Here is a 24,895-nt window from a genome sequence, read left to right on the forward strand (position 1 = left end):
GTATTTTGAATCTTTCACATGCTGATTATAATCTTTAATTGTTTCACCACGTTTATCTGGGTTGATGACAGATAAGGAAACTGAGGCGCAGATGGAGTTGTTTTTTAATGACCTCCTGCACAAGGTAAAACTAGATTAAATATCAAAATGGCTAGTGTTAGGGCACCAAACAGACATTTTTAATTACTTCTGTGTTATATTTCTTAAAAAAGCTGTGATTGTTTGAATCATGTTAAAATCTGCTCAGCCTTTTATAGAATTATCTAATTTTTCAATACATGTCATCTTTTTATATGCAAATGTACAGGTTTAATTATTCCTACCTCCTATTGTCTACCTCAGAGAGGGAAGGTGGTATGTGGTAGAGGAAAGAACTAGAAGATGAGAGATATGTGTTCTAGTCTGAGATCCACCACTAACTTTGAAAACTTGAGCAAATCACTTGCTTTCTCTAGCCTCAGTTTCCTCAGGGCACTTGAAGTAGGTAATGTGTTAAACACAAGTAATAGTTAAAAATTTATTATTTTGCTTTGTCTTTGTAGTCTGTTCTGGGACCAGGAACAGACTTATTAGTCAGGGGCAAGTGTTAAAGTGGAAACCAGGAAAAACCACAGAGCAATCTTTCAGAAAGTATGGTGGATGGACTATCTTTTAAACGATACAAATCCCTGGGCCTTATCATTTCAAGGCAGAATTTTCTAGAAGGGGATGGAGGTGGGGGTGGTTTGTAATTCTAACAAGTGCTTCAGGTTATTCCAGTGCTCACTGAAATTTAAGAACCACTTCCACAAGATAAACATATGAGATGAACATTCTGTTCCCCTGGACATAATCTTTTATTTTATTTTTTTATTTTTTTTTAAAGATTTTATTTATTTATTTATTTGAGAGAGAGAGAATGAGAGATAGAGAGCACGAGAGGGAAGAGGGTCACAGGGAGAAGCAGACTCCCTGCTGAGCAGGGAGCCCGATGTGGGACTCGATCCCGGGACTCCAGGACCATGACCTGAGCCGAAGGCAGTCGCTTAACCAACTGAGCCACCCAGGCGCCCTGGACATAATCTTTTAAAAAATATATTCAAAAATTAGTCTTTCTTATAGAAAACATGGGCATAATCCCCAGCTCTTAAAGGGTGATGGGTGGTTTGGGGGTGCCTAGTATAGCTCATGAGGCCAGGTTGGCCAGGGTGACTGGGGACTCAGGGACCTCTAGACTTCTCAGAAGGGTTCCTGGAAGATTCTGATAAAAAAAAAAATCAAGAGGGTAGAGTTTGCTTAGAAGGTGGTGGGCCTGAGACCTGGTTCTGGGACGTCATCTTTGGAGAGGCAGGATAGTTTCTTAATATAGAATTAACATGGAGAGTTAGGACAGGGAACAGCATCAAGTGGGAGGCTGAGGGAGACAGACCCTAGATCACGGTCATGCAAAACAGAGGGAAGAGCAATGCCAGTGGCATTTTAGCTTTTCCCCACAATTAGAATTGATATTTCATGTCCTATAAGTAAGTCTTGAAGGTTTTAGGGACCCTGTAGCCAGCCAACCAAGATGAGATCCTGCCTGTAGCCTCCGTGGCTGGAGCATTTAAAGTTTAGCACAAGAACTCTTGTGTCTACTTTATATGCAGTTTGGTCTCTCCTCTTTCTACCTTTATATTTATAGAATTGCCCCTAAGTACTGTTTTAGACTTACCCAACTAATTATTTTTGTGTCTTTTACAGAGTGAGAGATATTCTTCAGGTAGTGTAAATCAATAATCTCTGAACTAGGTAGTCCTCAAATTAAAAACAAAGGTCACTATAGGAGTGTCGAAATTGGGACAGCTTCATAGTTGGCCTCCTGCTAGAAACTGTCCTTACGTATCAACCTTTAGCCCCTTAAGCTGTGAGTCTATAAGAAGGGACTGCAAAGTAGTGATTGAGAGTCTAAGTTTGGAACCAGACACCTTGGGGTTCACGATCTTGCCACAAACTAATGAGCTGCAGAATCCTGATAGTTTCTCCACCTGTGAAATGGAGCTAAAGATAGGATCAAACGTGTAGAGTTGTTATGAAGATTAGAAGAAAAATATATGTGAAGTGCTTAGAATGCCACCTGTCACAACACTGTTATGGTTAACCCTCCTTTGCTCTTAGTAAAAAAGATAACTGCCTGTGATACAGGACTTGAAGGGACCTCAAGCTTCAGTCTTACTGAGTAACAATGGGTCCTGGACTTAATACTATTGACACTCTAGGTTAAGACAGTAGTGATCCTAGAGTTGTAGAATATGATTCAGGAAGAGTACATGTGAAGCCATTACACTGTGATACACTTTGACTTAATTAGATGAGATAGCGAAGCCCAGAGGGAATTGCCCTCACTTAGCACAAGTGTGAGCAACTCTGGAAAGTTTGGCAGGACATACAAGGTGAGGACCTTTGTGGGCAGCCCAGGGGTGAATAAAGCAGGAGGTGAGGAGGGAAGCATGCTTTCTGTTTTGCCTCCTTCTGCCAGCCTTGCCTATGAGAGAAATCAAAGAACAATGACAGAGGTATTCTGACACTTAACCAGAATCCAGATGGGTTTGTGTCCCCATTGAATACTCATAGTTTTCCCTTCTTGGTTAAGGAAACCTATGTCCGTCTGTCTTGATTAATAGTTCTGTAAACCACTAGACTGAAGTCCTCTATTGATCTCCAGATAGTGCAGCCAGGCTTCCAGCTGCCCTGTCAGTTGTCTCCACTCAGAGTCCAGGAGCCAAGCGAGCACTGCTGCCTTAGTGTTCACTGGGAAGGCCTATTGCTAGCACAGGCACCATCCAATCCTGTGCAACGTGGAATGAAAAAAATGGCTCCCGAACAAGGTCTTACAATTGTGAAAGGAGTGAATTGAGGGAAGAACAGCAGCCATCTTATCCAAGGGTAAATAAACTTAGGGTTTATTTGAACCACTTAGCCTGTCTCTTGTCTACATGACTTCTGTCACACTGAAAGAAATCGATGCTTATTAATTCCAATAATGAACAGAATCCTGACTTCAAATCAGAGAATCCACAGGACCTCTTTTCCTTTATTTATTGTCTTTATTCTGTTGTTTCAGACAACATATTCTTGCCTATTCGAAGATCCATATCTATAACCTGTATATTCATATACTTGAAATTATTCCTTGGTATATTTAGTTTACCTTACATGCAGCATTTAAGTGGAATTCATTTCACTGACATACTGTAATGCCCACCTAATATTCTTATTATTGATTTTAGTATTTCACAAGTATTATTCATGGTGACACCTGCTGGGAAGCAAATTTCAGTTATATCAATAGATATTATTATAATATAGAAAACATTAATATTTGATGGTGACATAAGTGTGACACAAAGGCAATAAACTCATTAATAAACACCCACATGTCATTAATAAAACATTCCAAGATGACAACTATGAGTTTTCAGCTCTTATTCCTCAAGCTCACTGTTTATTTACCAAGATATTTTGCGTGTTTACCATTGTTCAGAAAAGTTATTTTCGATTAATGAAGCTGACCCTCCTTTAAAGTAACATAGAACTTAAAAATAATTATAATGATATTGGTATGAAATCCATGAATTTTCTAAGAAAAAGAGAGAGAGGTTTATCAAAACATAACGATGCTTTCCTCTCCTTTTCTTTTTTCTCTCTCTCTCTTTTTTTTTTTTTTTGGTGTGTGTGTTGCTTGGCAACCAACATTGATCTGTCCAAAAAAAAAAAATCACATGACTTAAGAATTGCTAGTGGCAATATTACTCTGTCATTTTTCTTTCTCACACCAAGCTGATGAAGATACTACTAACTGGAACAGCTATTAATTGTTTCTTCTTTCTTTGAAGTTTAATTTTCCATGTATTTACCATACATTAAAGAATGGTCCTGCTAACGACTGGCCTAGAGGAGATGGCTTGAGAAAGATAGCTGAGTGGGAAACGCTTCTTTGAGATGAAAGAGAGCAGTAAAACATTCAGTTTTTTATTCCTAATTCATCAGGTCAATCTTGCCTTCCCAAAATACCAGTCATGGCAAAACCTAGTCAGGTGGTCTCCATTTACCCTCCCTTGTATTTTGAAAACATACCCAAGAAAACCTGCTAATTGCTTCCATAAGGCTGATGGAGGTGTGTGTGTTCTTATGCATTTATTAGAACCATCTTCCTGATCATTGTGAGCTACTTTGGATCTTCCCATCAGTCTGGTATGTCCTCCTCCCAGCCATTCAGTTTCCTGCTTGATGTTACCCTCTCCTAAATGGGGTACTCTGTTCTCTGATGAAATCTTTATTTGCAGGCTTTTTCCCCCCGAAAGCCACTGCTGACAAAGCATCCAATATTTTGGGGGCATCCTTCTGTTGCTATCAGAATATTTTGTCAGAATTAAACAAAACTCAAGACAAGGACAGTGGGAATTTCACTGAACTCCATAAATTATTTTTATAAAGTATTTTTCCTTAAGAGAATCAGCTTGGAAGAAGCTGTGCTTTGCCTGCAGGTAGGGGGCAAGTAGCAACACCGACATGCCAATCATATGGTCAAAACTGTGTCACAAGTAAATAGAAGATATTTTCCTTTCTAAATCCTCTGTCTTTTATCTACAGTTACTACAGTTACTTGTTTATTTTGAAAGGCCTTGAAACATATTCTCCATGTGAAGTATATCCAGTTTCACATCGTCTCTGTATTACATTCTCATGTCTATGAGAATTGATGCTGTTTTCTCATACTGCTTTTGTGGCTTTCCCCACCCACCCTGTGTAAGAGTCTAACAAGGCAGAAGCTTCAGAGAATCTTTACTGGCTAATACCTGACCCCTTTCTCTCACATTACAGCTCCAAGTGACCATTTTCAAGGCAAAAGGTCATCCCCATCCCCATCCCTTTGGAACCAATGTGCATCAACCTTCTAACCTCTGCCTTAGAGAGATGATGGCTGTTTGGGCTGCAATCCCTTCATTACAGATGGTCCATATTTTATATTTAGTGTGGGAGGTCAAATTTAGGAAAGTAATTTCTCTTAAAGCTTAGAGTTCCAATAATCCAACATCTTCTATAGGCTTATGGGTGAGTGGGCAGTAATGGGTTTATGGGAAGCGCCCGCTGGTCTGTCTTTTCCAGGGAGGGGATTATTCCTGTCAATCTAAATTTTTAGAATTGGTAGGCTCCCATTGTTTATTATTCAGTAAGCTTTTATTAGATTGTCTCTAAGCACAATGCAGCAAGTGGGGCAGCCTTCTGAGAAGGCTAGCAGGCTGGATCAATATCTCTAGGCATTTAAAATCTTGGATAAAATAATGCTACATTTTCATCTCAGCTCCAGAAGAAAGTCCTGCATGTAGTTCAGTTGCAGAGAGAACATACAGAAAGATGCATAATGGCATTAGCACAGACAGTAATTGTCTCACAATGATAGAATCTAGGGGTAATGTGGTAGATTTTTTAGGTGAAGGGACGTTTAAGATATTTTATTCTTTTGTGACAGTTTAGCCTAAATCTACAAAGAAACATAGTATGACTGGGCTACACAAATGGATTTATTGTGCTAACTTCAAGTAAAATATCAGAGAAAGATGGCATTAATTTTAAAATTAAATTCTAAATGAATTTTTATCTATTACTACATATATGTATGGAGTAAAACAGAGACTAGATTAATTCACTTGTGTGTAGCAGATGAATTAAATCAAGCACAGTGACTTGGGACCTAAGAGAAGCCACATGACCCCAGAACCTTTAGTTGTGCAAGCCCCAGAAGACCAAACTATCCTATGGAAATATGGGTAGGGGCGATGGGTCACAACCTCCATGTCTAGATCAAGTGTTCTTATCCTTAATGAACTCTAGAAACGAAGCAGAGCAAACACTCTAGTCTTTTGTGTTGAGATATCAGGCTTAAAACAATTTCTTATTCTGACTTTCCAATTTGCCTGATTAGAAACTAGGCTGGGAGTGGAATAGACTTTAGTAAGGAAAGTTTCCTGAGACTTAAGTGATATTGACATAAATGTGGCCCCTCACCTGCCTGCCCATTCCCTCCACTGGGCAAAAATACATGCGGGAACACACACATATGTCATGGCAAAATTGAATCAGGACATCAGGTTGTTTGCTTGAAGACATTTTACTAAAAAAAGTAATAGGTAATGATAGTGATAGTAGCTGCTAGTATTCTTTTTATCATTGTTGAATATTTGCTATGTCTTGGATATTCCCACAATATTTTCTCAAAAGTTCCCTTGAGACAAAACATTATTATTATCTAGTTACCTTACAGTCAAGAAGCTGAAGGGCAGGAAGGAAGTGAATGTTTATTGACTATCTCTCATGTGTCAGGTAATATGATTGGAGTTTATTATTTAATTTTATGCTTAAAACTCTTTTAGGTGCATATTAACTGCAATTATATAGGCGAGGAATCTGAGGCTCAGGAAGATTAACTAAGTTGCTCAAGGTCACAGAACTCATATGTGGTGGAGTTGGGTTGAAAGTAACCAGGTCTACTTTGTTCCTAAGTGCATGCTATTTTCACTTGACTATCCTGTGAGAAAGAGCAAATACCATCCATGCTGAGGTCTTTTTTTTTTTTTAAGATTTATTTATTTATTTGAGGGAGAGAGAGAGGGAGAGAGAGCATGTATGCACATGCAAGTGGGGGGAGGGGCAGAGGGAGAGGGAGAGTGGCAGACTCCCCACTGAGCCTGGAGCCAGCCTCAGTCTCACAACGCTGAGATCAAGACCTGAGCTGAAATCAAGAGTCAGATGCTCAACCAACTGAGCCACCCAGGCGACCCCACATTTAGGTCTTTTATCTTGTCCTTCAGAGGTGTTTTTCTTACCACTACCTCATATGCTCTCAGCTCTCAAGGTATTTGGCCCTGAAAGTACTGGACAAATAGAGATCTGAGGATCTATGAGTTGAAGGCTTTATGTCATTACTCTGGCTCATAGAGGGCTACAATGTCTGGAATTCTCCAAAGAAGATTTAGTGGAACAAAGATGTTGAGATTGGGAGAGAGGAATGAGCATAACTCAAGAAAGTGGTTTAATCCCGAAGACTTGTAAACTAACTCACTCTTTAAAGTTTGTGCTATAAACTCATGTACGTACCTAAAGCTCTTATTCAACAAATTCACTTTGTTTTTTAGAATGTTTGAGAGTTGGTATCGAAGTCCTGACTGTAACCCTTTAATGGGGTTCAGGCCGTTGCAAAAATATACCTAGGATTTGAAAATGAGACTCTACCTTGAGGACACAAAAGAGGTAGATCTGACATCGCTGTGGACATTTGATTCCTTACTTACCCTGCTTAAAAAGCCTGAGGAATCATCACTACACAGCCCCGGTGAGTCCCTTTGTGCTTCACTTCTTCACATGCAAAATTGGACGATGACATGGCTGTCCCATGACCTCATTGATTAAAGAACAGCTTGCAAACAAAGCAGTGAGGAAATGCCCAGGTGTCTGAAGGGAAATACCATCCTCTGTGTTCAAATGCTCTTTAGAATGTTCAGGAAAAAAGACAAACAGAGTTAGTGAAAGCAGGTGGTAAAATGCTGAAGCCAAAGCACTTGAGCAACTATTGAACATGAACCTGTATCAGGTACTAATGCTTACCTGTCAGGACAGAGAGGGAAAAAAACCCAAACTGAGTGAGTGCAAGTGGAGAATCCGACCCCAGAAACGTGGTACTTTGTTTCTGCAGGTTTTCTCCTCTCTGCTGTCTGCAAGAAAGAACGCAGAAGACACAAAGTGAAAACTGTGATTAAATTCCAGATTGCTTTTCTTGGAAAGAGCATGAAAGAAGCTTCTCTCTGATTCCAATGTGCTTGAAGGAGTCTATGAAAATAGCAAAAGGCAGCAACTCAGAGGGAGGCGAACAGTTAAATAGCCAATTAGCACCTTCCCCTCTCATTAGGTCTAAGTAGGTAGTCAAAGAAGGAATTAGAATCTAGCCTCTTGGAAGGCTTTGGCTGGTAAAATGTTTACATGAACACAGAGGCAGCCAAGGAATGAGAGCCTCTGAGAACAGCACTTATTAAATCTAGAGAGTCATAGCAATGAGGAGGTGCCCCCCAGTGGCTATGGCATGGACCCTGGGGCCTGGCTCTGCCACTTACCTGGCTGAGTTATTTAAATTCTCTGTCTCAGTTTCCTCAGTCATAATTCCCACCTTGTCAGGTTTGAGGAGTAAATGAAAAAAATGCATTTAATATGTTGCTTCTGCAACAAATTAAAAACTCCCTGTAGGATAGTCATAATAATTATTATTACTTACTCTAAGAAAAGATTTGGGGAGAAAGTTAGGTTAAACTTGATGAACAAAAGTTGATAGTTGTCAGAGAATTGTGGAAGTATGTATGAGTTTGTTTCTTTTTAAGGTATTGAACAGTTTCTTCTGTAAATGTTTGTAAAGAGAAATTCATTATATTTTATGCTATTATTTATAGAAAAAGACATTAAAAGGACATCAGCACCACTCACTTTTGCTTTCTCCATCGCTGATATTTAGTAGTTTAGTAGGAAAGACCTGGGCAGTCAGATTATAAAGCAACATTTCCCAAAATGTGTGTTCAAAACACAAGACCCTAGAGAAATCCTTCTGAGATTCACAGTGCGTGCTATCTGTAAAGCTCCTAAGTAAATTAATTTGTTTAATTTTGTTAAACTCAATGGTTTCCAAACTTATTTGACCATAGGATCTGCATTCTACACATTACCCATTAACTGAAACTCTATAGGAAAAGTTGATCTAGACAACACTTTCTTCCTGGGGGAAGTGTGCTAGCATTGTGGACATAGAACCCAGGAGGAAATGCTGATCGTATATAGATCTGGAACTAAAAACCCCAACTTTAAATTGCTATGAAAATCTTTGCTAATAGCCCTGTTGGAATGCTGTGTCAGTTTTTTGTATTGAGCAGAAATAAGCAGTATCAGGGCATCATTCAGTGAGTACATATTTATTAAATGTTCACACCTGATGAACATTTCTAGGTGCACAGAGTTGAAATTTGGCAGTGCCATAGAGCTACTTGCTAACTATTGGTGACTCATTTGCTGAGAGTGAATTATCCTTCAGGAAGAAGTGAAAGGCAATGAAGAGTGGGCTAGTGTGAGGGGAAAATACAGCGGGCTGTATTTTCAGGCTGTATTGTCTGGATATAAGATGTGCTTTCGAAAAACAAGGGATCTGATTATTTTGTCATTGAAAAAGACTAAAAAAGCCTTACTTTTCTTTTAGGGGAATCAGATCTTTTTTTTTTTTCCTCCATGAGAAAATGTTTTTTAAATGTGATTTATTTCTAAACTAGCCTACAAAAGTCTATTTCAGTTATATTTTTTCTAAACTGTCAAGACCCCTCCATCTTAACCCTGGTAGGAGAAATGACAAATTTTTACCATTTAATCCAGTTGACAAATATTTCATGACTTCTAATGTACTGGGATGCAAGGATGAAAAATATCTAGTTTTTACCCTCAAGCTGCTTACCTTAAGGTGATATAACACATAAACATTAGTAGACAAAGGAATTGGAAGTAAACTACCCTGGAAGCAGTTCTGGTTGGGATGATTAAGACTTGGGGTGTAGCATTTAAGCTTAGCCTCACAGAATGGATAGGAATTTAAAAGGCAGAGAAAGAGGTGTGGGCACTTAAGACAGAATGCTTTGAAATCACCTCTTAAAAACAAGTCTGACAAATGAACTTATTTCTCATGCTCCATTGTTTCCTCACGCCAAGATTTGCAGAGATGAGATAATTTCTGAGAGCCTGACACAGCAGCTCTCTCCCTTACTAGGGCGTGCATAGTAGAACTGCAGTTAACAAGTTTTTGTGGTCCCAGAGAGAAATTGATATTTGCTGATTGCACTGTGCTGAAGTAAAATTACGAGAGTGCATTAAAATCTTTTGTAAGGAAGGTTGAAGGCATTACAAAAATGCGTGGGCATCTTGGGCATTAATATTTGATTCAGTATCTTTTAGTTGCATATGGCATATTTTGATGGAAGAGGCATGTGTAGATATAAATACAAATTGGAGAACCACCAGGGCCAGTGCTAGCTGTCAGAAAGACTCCCAGCTGGTGGGATACACTCGATCTCACCTTATACACAGAATCTTTGAGGCCATATCCTGAAGTAAAAAGAATCATGGGAAGCTTTTTTTCCTATTCTGTTGTTTGTGAAAGGAGGAACTGACAGCTTCTTGCAACCAACAACCATAACACACCCACTAAGGATGGCTAGAGCACCTTCTAAGTCAAAGCATGGTGCTCAGACCTTGACATAAGTGGCAAAAAGACAAGCAGAGTTTCTATTCTTAAGGAGTTTCAGAATCTAGTGGAGGGACACATGTTAGTTGCCAGTGAACATGAAAACAGCAAAATAAGTGCTTGGGCAGGGAGGAGGGAAGGGTGAGATCCTGCAAGTGCCTGTCATATGGCAAACTTTATTGCATTTCATTGAAAGTGTTTTTCTCTATTTCCACTCTTAGACTACCCATTTGGGGCTTTGTGGGTCATCACGGACGCATTTGCTTTTTCTCTATATCACTTGTCATGCTCAACCCTGCTAGAGCAGCTTTCTTTGCTGGTGTGGAAGAGGATTTCCTCACTGGCTTTCGGTCAGCCAGGGTTCAATTGCCATCCACAGAGCCCACTCAAGTTAGATTAAGCAGAGAAGGATTTGTTACAGGGTATTAGACAGCTTACAGATTTTGGGCACAGTCAGAGAACCAAGCTTGGTTGCCACACAGCAGAAGTGAGTAGCCAGGAGGAATGCTCAATCACTCCACAGGACTGTTCCACAGCAGTCCAACAGAAAGGACATTGCTGCAACCACCTGCCACTCAACATTCGTGAAGCCACCACCTGGAATAGCAGAACTCAGCTATGGCTGCTGCAGATGAACTCAACAGCTTCATAACTGTGCTTTCCAGAAGAGGCTTGTGGCCTCACAGAATTTACCTTGCTTTTCTGAGTCTCACAGGGTGACTGGTTGGCAGTAGTCACATGCAAAAGATGCTTGAAATGGAAGTTTTTGGATTCTCCTTGGGAAAAACATAATCCATAATGTGGAAAATTACCAAAATGGTGAAACAGGTTAACAAAATCATTGGCAGCCACAAATGAGAGAGGTCTGTTGCATCATCCTTCAGACTCTTTGCCCTTTGAAAGTTTGATCAAGGTTTTAGAATTTAATGACATTCACAGGTTGGCTTGGTAGAGAATAACATTTCAACATCTTACCAGGAATAGCAGTACAGCCTGGACTTTCTTGGAATGTGTCAAAGACAAGCAAAGATGGCCAGGAGCTGAGGTTTACTCAGCTTTACTTCTGACTGTCCCTTGTGCTCCTGAATTCAGAGGCCCTATGCCAGACATTATAACCTTGACTGACTTATAATTGTTTCTCCTTCTTCTCTGAAGACATGTAATAGGGTAGCCTCTGTAGTGTTTGGAGGACTAACTAGAGGCCAAAATTAAACTTTTTGGAATTGCAACTCTATATAGTTGTTCTAATCAGAATTTGGTATAAAGGAGCACAAATCCTTTCTACCTGGCCCAAACTTAATGGGAATTTGATTATAATGATATCAAGAGGCTTAATTGAATGCCCAGGCCTCCAAGAGGGTAAGGCAGGGGAAGCAGAAGTCTATGGATTTACCACCAATGATATAAGTTCACTGCATTTTTAAATTTTCTGTTCTGCCACTAATTGTTTCCAGGATAAGAATCTAATTGGTCCAGATGGCCTCTTTGTTCCAAGCCACAGGCTGCTAACCAGCCATGGGAAGTCTCCTCTTTAGGTCAGGGGTTCACCCTTGGTCTAACCAACTATGGTTGGGAAGGAGGCTGAATGATCTACTGTTCACTTAGCAAAGGCTGTGGGTGGCATCAGATTCTCTGAGAAGGAACATAGTCAGGCCAGTCCATCAAAGCCTGTCTGGTGTAAAGCAAAACTCTCCAAGGCTCTTGAATTGGTCCTTGCATATAGCTGGCAGGATGGTAGGGAAGGGCAACTAAAGGTCTGTTTGCATGAGGACCTGAATGATCATTAGAGAGGGAGCTTATCTCAAGTTAAGAGAGAACCAAGCATGTGGCAACTGATCAAGTAGTGGCTGTTGGTGGGGCAAACTGTGTGGTGACTGTTACTCAGTCTCTCAGCCTGGATTATTGTCAGATCAGCGCCCTATTGGAGAAGACAGAGGTGAAATTTGAAAGGCCTGTTTGAAACTCAAACACCCATGTTTTGAATTCTCTCTAGGAGAATATAATACACAGAAGGGAGATACATATTTTCTCCCCTTACCTTCAGAACATGGTCACTCTTTGGTCCTCATGGGTATCAGCTATTGCCAGCAGAAGAGGCCTGATTAGGATAATAGGTCAACTGATTGCACCTATTCTTAGGAGAATCCCTGGAATTCCAGTCAAATTTAGGAGGTCCTTGCCAGGAAGTGGGGTCCTCATGATGCACTGGGAGCAAGGGCAAGTGACATATGGGCATTATCATTAATGTGATCCCATTTGTGTCTGTAGGCTAACAGGCTAGCAGTATATGAAGAGATATCTAGTGACAATTTAGTTAAATTAGATTTTAATTATTTATACAATTTAAATCACTTTGGTTCAAATGAGGTTACTTTATTTTATAATTTCTACCTCTTTGCCATCAGATAACATACCTGAATTGACTGGGTTTGTATATTCTTAAATATTTTGGGAGGACCTCAATTTTATTAAAGCTTAGGAATGACATTCTCATAAAAACTACATACATGCTGCTAATTAATGAACTTGCTAAAGCCACGGATAGAAAGTTTAGATTTCTTTGTTAGTATGCATCTGTACTTACCTAAACTCCTTAAGGGATTCACTGATAGCTGTCCATAGTCATTGTCCAGCACTTCTAAATACCATTCACATGAGCTCTCTGATCATGTCCTCCCTCCTTACCCTCAGTTAAGAGTAAGGCACTAAATTCCATGCTCTTTATCCATAGGACTGAATATTAAAATAATGATTGGGAAACAAAGCTAAGCAAACATACAAATGACAAACCGTTAATTCAGGTGAGCAAGGCCTCTGTACTTCCAGCCTTCTGCCAACAACTGTAGGCTAGCTCTTTGCAGTGAATATTTTTAGTGGGATTGGTTGATTTGCAATAGGTGAACCTATCAGAATCTGATTTATATTTTCTCTTTTAAAATCTTCTATGTATGTAAATTTGTTAATCCAAGTCTTTTGGGAGTTAAGAATTTTGCCATAAAATTTTCATCTTTGAAATTAGGATGAAGTCTAGAGGAAGGTAGACAAATGCATTTCATACTTGGATTTAAGATCTAAATTTCTACTAACAGCCTCCCCTTTTTAAAAATTTTCTCTTTTCATGTTTTGTTTTATCTGTCTACATCTATTTCTTTGCCTCTTTCTTCCCCTACCTCCTCCCCTACCTGCTGTTGCCTTTTTTCCCCCTCCCTCTCTCCCTCCTTTTTTTCTTTCCCTCTTTCTGTTTTCTTACCTGGCAGTTCTTCTGGGGAGTAAAGGTCGTGGTGGAGGGAGGATGGTCTCTTAAATCAGTGACTCTCAAATGGAGGCAATTTTGCCTCTCTGGGGACATTTGGCAATGTTTGGAGACCTTTTTGGTTATCACAACTCAGAGAGGGGCTTCAGGTGCTTCAGACACCCCTCCCCCCAGTAGAGGACACTGGGTAGGGGCCAGGGATACTGTTAAAAATCCTACAGTGCACAGGACACCCCTCTTCTGCCTGCCAATGAAAATGGTCCAGTCCCAAATATCAATAGTACTAAGGCTGAGAAACCCTCGTTTCCATGAAGATGAATCTGTATTCATGAAGACCACAGAGGTTAGAAGGAATGCAGAGGGAGGCCTTGTAGGGTCCTGCTCCGTTCTTTCTATCTGCAATTGCTGGCTGGCTCTTTAATTTACATCTTCATCTACTACAATGAATATAAAGTTTGTGTACATAGACCCACCTCTACTAGCAGCAGTGATTATAGTTTCAAACAAGCAGATAGGAAAACCCATTAAAGCTGTGTTACATGGGAAACGTGAAAGACAAAACTTTCTCTTGATTTATTTTTTCAAAATGTTTATGTGGCAGAGAATGTGCTAGGGAAAATAGATGTAATAAATGTGATTATGGTGAAAATTTTCATCTAGGCATTTTATGGAAATTACATATTCTTTGGATTACTAAGATAATTGTGACAGATAGGCTTAAAGGATTAAAGATCAAATTAATAAAGAGAACAAGGAAGTCTATAAATATCTGGTCTTTTTGTAATTGAGATGATTAACCATAAAGCAATGAAAGAAAACCCATGGAAAACATTTGGTTCGCAAGTGGCAAAAATAGTTAAAACTTACATTTGTATAGGCAGGGAAGTTAAGGTGATGAATACTTGTAGTACCAGTTGTAATAACTCTAATTGTGAACCAAATATCTAGATGCCACTGCACATGGGATGTGAATATTAGTGGCCCAATTTATCTAGGTCGCTTGACCATAAGCAGACAGCAGAAGAAGGGAAATTGGCATCAAAAATTTATTTCCTTTCCAGATTACAAAACAGAACTACTAGCCCGGTTGTAACCTAACTAAATTGGTCAGTAAAACCAATCATGGTTTTATAGAGTCTACACTATAGCTGGGAAAGATAAACTACAACTCAGCAGAAAATTTACCAACATGACAGAGTTAAATAAGGGAAAGAACGTTGTGTGATACATACTGGTGACCGCTAACCTTAATAAAATTGGACATAACAGTTGAGATACCCAGGCCACTGGGTTGGGTATTACCAGGGGCCACTGGGCAGTTTCTGCACAGGGTTTGGAGTGGAGAACTGCTGCAGAACCGGGCCCTATCCCCCTCTGGCCCTTGGCCTTTTCTGGGCCCTGACAGCATTACCCAGAAACTGGAAAACTGGAGTCCAGCTGATTCAATCCAAGTCCAAGGTCTTGGGCATGATAGATATGCTGACTCTCTATTACTAATATTCCCTCAATCTTTTGCCTCCATGTTTCCCTAGGGCGTCCACTCCCCTGACCCCTATCTTCACTCAAGATCTTCCTATTCATCTTTTCCACTGTGTCTCTGTACTTCAGACTCTTCTCACAGCATTCCTATTTTCTGGTCCAAACTATGGCTGGCTTCTCTTGGACAGACATCTCTTGCTTGCAGCCTTCTAGATGAGTGCACTTCTCGCTGTCCATAGCATTTCTCCCTCCCCACAATGTCTTTGATACCATTCTCCTGATTCACTAAACATTCTGCCTGTTGTGAAGCTCACACCGAGCTTGCTCACACCTTTCCATGCTCTGTTGCTATAATCTCCTCCCACTTTGATCTTCCGCTTGTGAGTGACATGCAGTCTTTTCTCCTCTCCAACTTCTATCAATACCTGAGTGAATTCTTACATCACATAGGCAATGTGTTTAGCACCCTCTTTCCAATGCCTGATCTCAGTGCCAGGGGCCTTCATCACCACTCCACTCATCTACAGCAACACCTTGCCATCATGCGGACTATGCCATACCTGAAATCTCAAGCCCCATGACCCTTCTCTATGATGGTAACTTCCTATCCTTCCTATTCTCTGTACTCCAACAGTACCCACTCCTCAAGCTTCTCAGTTTGTCAGAAACTGTGCCTATTTGTGTTAGTACAAATTCATGGTTTCTAGTATCCTTTGGGCTTCAAGATCCCCTACCGCTTATCTTTCTTTCTTTTCTGGTCAGTGCTTCCATTTCTCTCAACAGCTTTGTCCCCTCTCCAAGGCCTGTTTCTCTTAGTAGATGGACGACCCCTTTTAGCTACCTTAAATCATGTATGGAACATAATGGTGTTTAAATATAAATAGATAGCCCTGGTTTCTACTTACGAGAAGTTTGAGATTAATTGGGAACTCTTTAATTTCTTGTCTCCTCCCTGTCTGCAAACTTATTTATCTCTGTATCCATTTTCTAGACCCAAAGGAGGCATTATCCTCCCTGTTCTGTTCCACCCATCTCATCTGGAACCCTGCTCTATCAACAATCTCTTTTTTTCCCCCTGTATCTTCAGCTTCTTTCTCTCTTCTCCTTCCCTAAGACTAAACTGTGATCAAGTTCTCCCATTCTAGGAAAAACCAGAACAAAATTTTCCTTTATTCTCCGATGCTTATGGGTTTTTAGACAGTCTCTTTTTTTCCCCATCATAGCTCATTGATTTCATGCTTCAAAGTCCTGTTTACTAAACCCACTGCAACCTGACTTTCGCCGCTGATGCTGTTCAGACCAAAGTTGCTGGTGACTTCTACATCACCAGATGCTCTGGGGAATAGTCTATCCTTGTGTTATGTCAGCTTCCCTGAAATACTTGACATTTGGGAGCCTGCTCCTATTTTTTTAAAAATTTTATTTTATTATGTTAATCACCATACATTACATCATTAGTTTTTGGTGTAGTGTTCCATGATTCATTGTTTGCGTATAACATCCAGTGCTCCATTCAATACGTGCCCTCTTTAATTCCCATCACCAGGCTAACTCATGCCCCCACCCCCTCCCCTCTAGAACCCTCAGTTTGTTTCTCAGAATCCATAGTCTCTCATGGTTCGTCTCCTGCTCTGATTTCCCCCCTTCATTTTTTCCTTCCTACTATCTCCTTTTTTTTTTTTTTAAACATATAATGTATTATTTGTTTCAGAGGTACAGGTCTGTGATTCATCAGTCTTAACCCCCACCACTCCAGCAACCCTCAGTTTATTTCCTGAGATTAAGAATTCCTCATATCAGTGAGATCATATGATACGTGTCTTTCTCTGATTAACTTATTTCACTTAGCATAATACCCTCCAGTTCCATCCATGTCATTGCAAATGGCAAGATTTTGTGTTTTTTTGATGGCTGCATAATATTCCATTGTATCTATCTATCTATCTATATCTATCTATCTATCTCACATCTTCTTTATCCATTCATCTGTTGATGGACATCTTGGCTCTTTCCATAGTTTGAGCCCGCTCCTATTTTTAAGGCTCCCTCGTATCCCCTTCTTCTTCACATCGGTGGCATGGTATATGAATACACCAAGTGATTACTCACATCTTTGTCTTGCATATGCCATCCTCTGTTCTTGAGATGTCTTTATGTCCATTCCCCTCTGTCTTCTCTAGCTGGAGAAATCTCATTCATCCTTCAAATTCCAGTTTAGATATCATTTCCTCTTTGCTGCCTTGGCAGATTTAATTTCTCAGCAAGAGCATCTTATTAGTAAGTATGACTTAGCTGAAGACATCTTTCTCCAAATTGGGTTTCCAAAAATAGTCTTTCAGTCACAAAGTCTCCTATTTTATTTTTTAATTATTTTTTTAAGATTTATTTATTTGAGGGGCACCTGGGTGGCTCAGTCGTTAAGTGTCTGCCTTCAGCTCAGGTCATGATCCCAGGGTCCTGGGATCTAGTCCCATATCAGGCTCCCTGCTCAACGGGAGGCCTTCTTCTTCTCCCTCTCGCACTCCTCCTGCTTGTGTTCCTGCTCTTGCTATTTGTCTCTCTGTCAAATAAATAAATAAAATCTTAAAAAAAAGATTTATTTATTTAAGAGGGAGAGAGAAAAAGAGAGACAGAGCAAGTGGGGAGGAGGAGCAGAGGGAGAGGGAGAGAGAAACTCAAGTGGACTCCGTAGCACAGAGTCCAATGTGGGGCTCGATCTCACGACCCTGAAATCACAACCTGCGTGGAAACCAAGGGTCATGCTTAACCGACTGTGCCACCCAGGCACTGCACAAAGTGTCCTATTTTAAAGCAGAAACAGAAAAAGAAAACATGAAAACTTACATCTTCATCTAATAAAACCTCATTACATGTATCTTTCTATTTGCATACGGAGGCAGTGTTGACAGTGTTAATAGTCATTCCTCTCTCTACCTCTCTATCTTCTTTATCTTTTCCCTCCATTTTAATGCATTTTTAATTAGCATTGACTCTGGCTAATTAGCATTGACTTCTAACATTGAAGCTGGTTTAGCAGAAGTATTTATAATGTTTTGAAACTCAAACTAAATTCTTAATTTTTTTTTTAACCTGAGTTATAAGAAAGTCTTTGGTTTTTTCCTTAACAAATACAGTGATTTTTAAAAGACATGGTTTTCCTTATAGCAAGCTACATGCCTGTGTTTTGGAGGAGAAGCCTAGGATGTGGGTTTAAGTTGAAATATAAACATGTAATTGTATTAGAAAAAAAAGAACAATGTCATTTTGAAGGCCAATGATTAAGTCTCAAGTATGAATTATTATTCAACACAACTGAATAACATTTCATCAAGCACCTTCTATTAGGTTTCAGTTTTTAATTTTTCAGGGAAAAGTATTAAGAAATTGGACTATAATGACACTGAAGTCCTGTGTATAATTGGACTAGAAAGATCTCTCCAGCTGTGCTCTGAGCTGGCTGTGTCTTTCTGTTGCTTATGTGTTAGTGGCACTGGTGTCACTGATACTTCTGGGCCCCATTGCCATGCAGATTGATGGCAAAAACAGTTCTGGCCAATATGGCTTTTAGATGTCGCCTGTCTAGACATCATCAGGATTACTGGAAACCTGTCTCTTTTCTTTATTTCATGGATACTTTACCCGTTTGCACTTAAACCTCAGTCTCTAGGGGACAGACATATCTTTTCAGCTTTGGTATTTCACAGGCATGATAGGTTTTGTTTTATGTTTTTATAGTTAGCTATATTTGGCCCTACTCTCTCCTCTCCATATCCTCATGAGTTAGTGAAGTAGGTTTACCCAGAAGGATATCCTAAATATTTTGCACATTATCATGTGTAATAGGTATAAAACACGTTTGAAGCAACTCCTTTTTATATTCTTTTATCAGGTTTCTTCCTCCCTACACTCCACCACTATTATGGTCAGGGTGGGGGTGTATTATTTATTTATTTGTTTGTTTATTTATTTATTAAAAAGATTTTATTTATTTTTTGACAGAGAGAGAGACAGTGAGAGAGGGAACACAAGCAGGGGGTGTGGGAGAAGGAAAAGCAGGCTTCCCGCTGAGCAGGGAGCCTGATGCGGGGCTTGATCCCAGGACCCTGACATGAGCTGAAGACAGACGCCCAACGACTGAACCACCCAGGCGCTCCAGGGGAGTATAATTTAAATGCTGCCTCTGAAGGAGGAGAGCAGGACATGGGGGAGTTCTGTCCCAACAGGAAGAGAGAGGAGGAAGCTCCTGGCTCCAGAAGGATCAAGAGAATGAGTGGGTCAGAGGTAGAGTAGAGGAGTCAGTATGTTCTTGAGAGGCTGTCAAGTGAAAGACACCCTGGTGAGTGGTGGGAGCATGTCGTGTGAACTGAAGGCTGCTGTCTCTTCTCTGCAATTAGGTCTTTCGATACACCCAAGTGCCATTTTGAAAAAAAGTAGGAGGAAATGTGAAATATTGAGTCTTTAAACCACATGAGATGACATGGTTACCTAAAATACCTATTTAAACCATAATGGTCCTTCTGAGTTCATTAGATTGGGCCAAATTTAACCACCCTTAACTCCGCTGCCCTGGGTGTTGTGGGCTTGAGAGGAAGATTAGTTCGGATGTGAAAACAAAGAAATTACATTTTTCTTTGCATATGAATGTATTTTAAGTACATTTGGGACCCTGTTATACATAGGTGAGAAGCATGCCTTTCTCTCCCTACAGTATTGAGTCAATGGTTGTGAACATAGGTTGTGGGTATGGGTCAGGAAGGCCTTGTCCCAAAATGAGATTGGCTAAGACACCCTGAAAATGGAAAATAGCTGCATGCATGTTAGGTGTGGGGAAAGTGGTAAAAGCAAGGCCCCTGGGTGGTTCTGTTTGGGGATTGAACCTTGTTGGGGGGACAGTGTGAAAGCTTTTCTAGACATTATAATTGTCAGGCTGTATGGATACTGTGCTTGAGTCCCCCACCTCCAACTGATTAGAGCCAAGTTTAGTATTTTTAGTCTCATTGCCAGTAATTGGTTGAGGAATGGATAAGCTTACACTTATTTGAGCCAATGAAAGACAAAGAAAATCTTTCTTGGGACTTTGTGGAAAGAAGTTCTGTCCTTAAGAGAGAGAGTTGACAGGTTAGCCTAATGATCTGGATGGCAAAGTGGAGAGATGATGAAATGGGGTCTCAGGTGGCAGGGATGAACCACTGGATCAATTGACCCAAAGTGTGCTTTACCTCTGGATGGCTTTTAGGATGAGCTAATGTATTTCTTTATAGTTAAAGTAACTTAGAGATGAGATTCAGTTGTTTGCAGTGCCAGGCAACTTGACTGACACATAGGCCACTGGTATTTTTCTCCATGGCAAAGAATGGAATTACCCAGAGAGACAAAGTTTGATCATTACTGTTAAGTGTCTATTCCACAGGGCATTTTCTAAAAATCTGTTTGTAATGTTTCCAGGTAGCTGAGAAATTTATTGGCTTGGTAGTCTGAACATCTGATTCCATTCCTGATTCTTCTAGTTACAAGGGGTGCACACATTAATTTCTTTAGGTTTCTGTTTCCTCACTTGTGGGATGAAGGTGTTAGATATGAACCTCATTGGTTTTTAGAGCTTAGTGACATTTTTTAAAATGTGTGAGTAGAGTGCTTAAAATGCAGATTCTTGGGGGCCTCCTTTAAAGATTCTGATTAATTCTTAGCAAGTTATTTCTAAAGATATTCTAATGGGAGGTGGTTCAAGGATCACATTGAGGAAATCTGTAATCAGTAAGATCTTTTAAAGTTAGCTTGAAGTCCAATTTGTCTTACCCATCAACAATTCTTACCTGTACCATTCCTGTACTTTGTTCTTTTCAGTTGTGAAGAAACCATGGGTTCTAACATGAAGCCTTTATTGGGATGGATGACTAAATGTAGGAGGTTATAGAATCATCATGTAGGAAGGAACCACAAGAGGTCAATGCAGTTCACCTCCCTGCTTCTGGGCCTGGCTCCATCAAAAGTGCCCAGACAAATGGGTACCTGCTTCTGTCCACAGGGATCTCGAGAAAGTGATGCCATATCTACCCTGGGTTGTTGATTCATGTGAGCACTTTCTAAGTAGATAGGTTAAGGATTCATAGTCTGACTAATCAAATATTCACATTTGTGGATTTCATCATAGCCTGTTATGGGTGTCCAATTGTCAAAGATTTGGGAAATGAAATAAAACATTTAAAACTAATACTATCCTGAGTACCATTTAATCATTGGAGATTTGAAAAGGAATTCTTGACCTCATTAGAAAGAATGCTTGAACTGGCAATATAAAGGAAGTCTGGTTAAATTGACGTTCATAATTGAGAGAATACTGACTGATGGCAGTTCTTCCTTATAGTTGGTTTAATTTCCTCCTGCTGCGATTTAAGCTGGTTTTCTCTTACATTCTTCTCTGTGGAGTGGGAATAAACTGTAATTACCATTCTCTCCATAATAATCCTTCATTCTTTTTGAAGAATTATTAACTTTCCCTTCAGTTTTCTCTTTATAAGGCTAAAAAAAGTTCCACTTCTCTTAGCCTTTCCTCATATATTCATTTTTCAAATATTCCTAATTTTCATTATGTGTTCCTGAACTTGCTCCAAATTTTCCACATCTTTAAGCAATAGTGTTGTAAATAGTACTACAGGAACAACTCTGGCCATTATAAGATACAGTTTCCATGACTTTTTTTTTTTTCTTTTAATTGTAGAGAGAGCAGTGTAGTGGATCCAAATCCCAGGTCTGACAGTTTGGCAAAAGTCTTAAGTCCTGGCCCCAGTTTCCTTGTCTGTGAAATGGGTATAATAATAATGTCTATGTCATAGGCTATTCAGAGCATTAAATAAGTCTATATACATAAAGAACTCACTACTACACCTGGCATGTAGCTGTTATCATAGGAGTAAGTCATGGAAAAAGTGAGAATGCGGAAAGAATATTAGTTCTCCAAAAAAAAGCTAGTTTTATTCTTTTTCTTTTTAAAAAATTTTTTATTGTTATGTTAATCACCATACATTACATCATTAGTTTTTGATGTAGTGTTCCATGATTCATTGTTTGTGCATAACACCCAGTGCTCCACGCAGAACGTGCCCTTTTTAATACCCATCACCAGGCTAACCCATCCCCCAACCCCCTCCCCTCTAGAACCCTCAGTTTGTTTTTCAGAGTCCATCCTCTCTCATGGTTCGTCTCCCCCTCTGATTTACTCCCCTTCATTCTTCCCCTCCTGCTATCTTCTTTTTCTTTTTTTTTCTTAACATATATTGCATTATTTGTTTCAGAGGTACAGATCTGTGATTCAACAGTCTTGCACAATTCACAGCGCTCACCATAGCACATACCCTCCCCAATGTCTATCACCCAGCCACCCCATCCCTCCCACCCCCCACCACTCCAGCAACCCTCCGTTTGTTTCCTGAGATTAAGAATTCCTCATATCAGTGAGGTCATATGATACATGTCTTTCTCTGATTGACTTATTTCACTCAGCATAACACCCTCCAGTTCCATCCACGTCATTGCAAATGGCAAGATCTCATTCCTTTTGATGGCTGCATAATATTTCATGCTTTTACTTGTCTTGGGGGCTTAGTGGATGCATCTATAAAATAAGAATAACAAGGCTCATCCTCCTGAACTAATAAAGATTTAGTTTCTTTTGGAGGTCTAGTATGTGGATTTCTAAAACTAAGATTTGGTTAACAGATGGTGGAATTGGGAGGATAAGGCTGTAAATCATGACAGTAACAATCTATTGAAAAAGAGGGAGAAAAGATTAAAATAAATAAGCCTCCCCTCTAAATACCAAAATTCAATGGCCAAGCCTCAATGCAGGTTGGTTTTAAATGCATGATTTTCTATCTTATTTGGAGATAATATGGTGTTGGTGGTTTGGTGTGTAGGCACGGGCATTGACTTGAATCCAGATTCTGACTGTGGGATACTAGTCAGGTTACTTGTCCTCGTTGGGTTTCAAATGCTTCATCTGTAAAATGGGGATATTTATGCCTGTCTTACAGGGTTGTTTTAAGAATAAAAGAGATAATACAGGTAAGTACTTAGCAGAGTGACAGTACGTTGTTAGTGCTCAATAAATGGTACCTGTTATAATAGTTATGATAGTTCTCTGTTTTGGAAGTATCAGAATTCAAAATAATTAACTGTTGTTGGTCTTTCTGAGCACACATCTGTCTGAATGCTGTGCCTGGAGCTGAGGTTTTGGGGAGAGAAGCTGAGGTTTTGGGGAGAGAAGCTGAGGTTTTGGGGAATGAAGTTTTAAGTGATGAAGTAGGAACAGGGAATGGGATGGCAATGTCTTCTTTCCAAATCTGAACACATTTGCTCAAGTGAAGTGTTGATGGGGGATGAAGGGCAGCCCAGAGGAGAACTGAGGTGGGGGAGGCAGAATGGGAAGCCACATATGATAATGCAAACCACATTTCCTGGCTTGACCACTTAGTTTTTTCCCTTGGGAAATTTTTACTGGTATTTTGCCTTACTGTGAGTCTTTGCACTTCCTGTTATGAACTGGTTAAGAAGATAATTATACCATGGTTATGGGAAATGGTAATGAAATATACCTCACTACATAGCAAGAGAACAAGACCTCTGCCATTTGGGAGAGACTGGAAGATCAAGCCCCCCCCCCCTTAAAGTAGTATTTGTTACTTTTAAAATTATAAAGTATTATTTTAGGAATTTTTGAAAAACACGGAAATGGAAGGATTATTAAAATGACAAATGTGACCACTATTCAGTAATAATTACTGTTAGCATTTTGTCATTTTTTTCTCTTCCTTTTTCTCAATCTCTGTGATCGTATAATTATTTATGCATATATTAGGTATACAGCATGTGAATTTTAAACATTTTATATAATATTTAAACAAAACCTGAGTCCAAATATATATATGTTTTTTCATCCTGTTTTCGACAGTAATTGTGTGGTAAAAATTTCTTCATAGAGTTGCACATATTTTTAAAGTGCATATTTCATTTTGTGTTTGTAATATAACTTATGTAGCTGGATTGGTAGTTAGGTTATTCCCAATTTTTTAATGTTATAAATGAAGCTGCAATAATCACCCTTTCCCTCAAATTCCTGTATGTATCTGTGGTTATTTCTCTGGGATAAATTTCTCCCCACATATGTTAGGATTCCCTACATGTTGTCCCTTTAACTTCTAGGAAGATGGTGGCATGTTACAGTTTGCTAGCAGCATATGAAAGTTCTTATTTTACTCTACCATCACCAAATTAACATAAGTTTTTTGAGGCTTTGTTAGTTTGCTATGTCGTAAGTATTTTCTCATTGTTTTTTATGTGTGTATGTGTGTACATGTGTTGGGTTTTGAAAATAGGTGAATTTGAAAGGATTGTTGTCTATTTGCATTTCTTTCATTTGTTAATTTCTATTAATGTACTTTGCCCATAAATTGAATATTTTTACTTATTTTCTTATGAGTTTATACATACACTTACATATGTATGTTTGTGTTTGTATGTCTCTTAAGGTTATATTGCCTATCATAAATGTTACATTTTCCCCTAGTTTTTTAATTTGTATTTGCATTTTGTTTATATTATTTGATATGACCTTTTCAAATTTGTTATATTTAACTCTATCAGCACTTTTCTTGTTATTTTTAATGCTTAGAAATTCTGAGATCAATGTATTGCTTTTCTTAAAAAATTATTTTTATGGCTTATTTTTATTTGTAAAATAAAACCACTTAATTCATCTTGAATTTATTTTGGCATAGAATATAAAATATTGTACAAATAAACAATCTTTTCTTTTTGTCTAAACTTAAATCTTTCTTTTCATTTTGTTTTCTTTTCTTTCTTTTTGATAAGAAACAAAGATTTCCCTA

This window comes from Zalophus californianus, chromosome 6 (genome assembly GCF_009762305.2).
Source record: "Zalophus californianus isolate mZalCal1 chromosome 6, mZalCal1.pri.v2, whole genome shotgun sequence".
In the NCBI taxonomy this organism is placed as follows: domain Eukaryota; kingdom Metazoa; phylum Chordata; class Mammalia; order Carnivora; family Otariidae; genus Zalophus; species Zalophus californianus.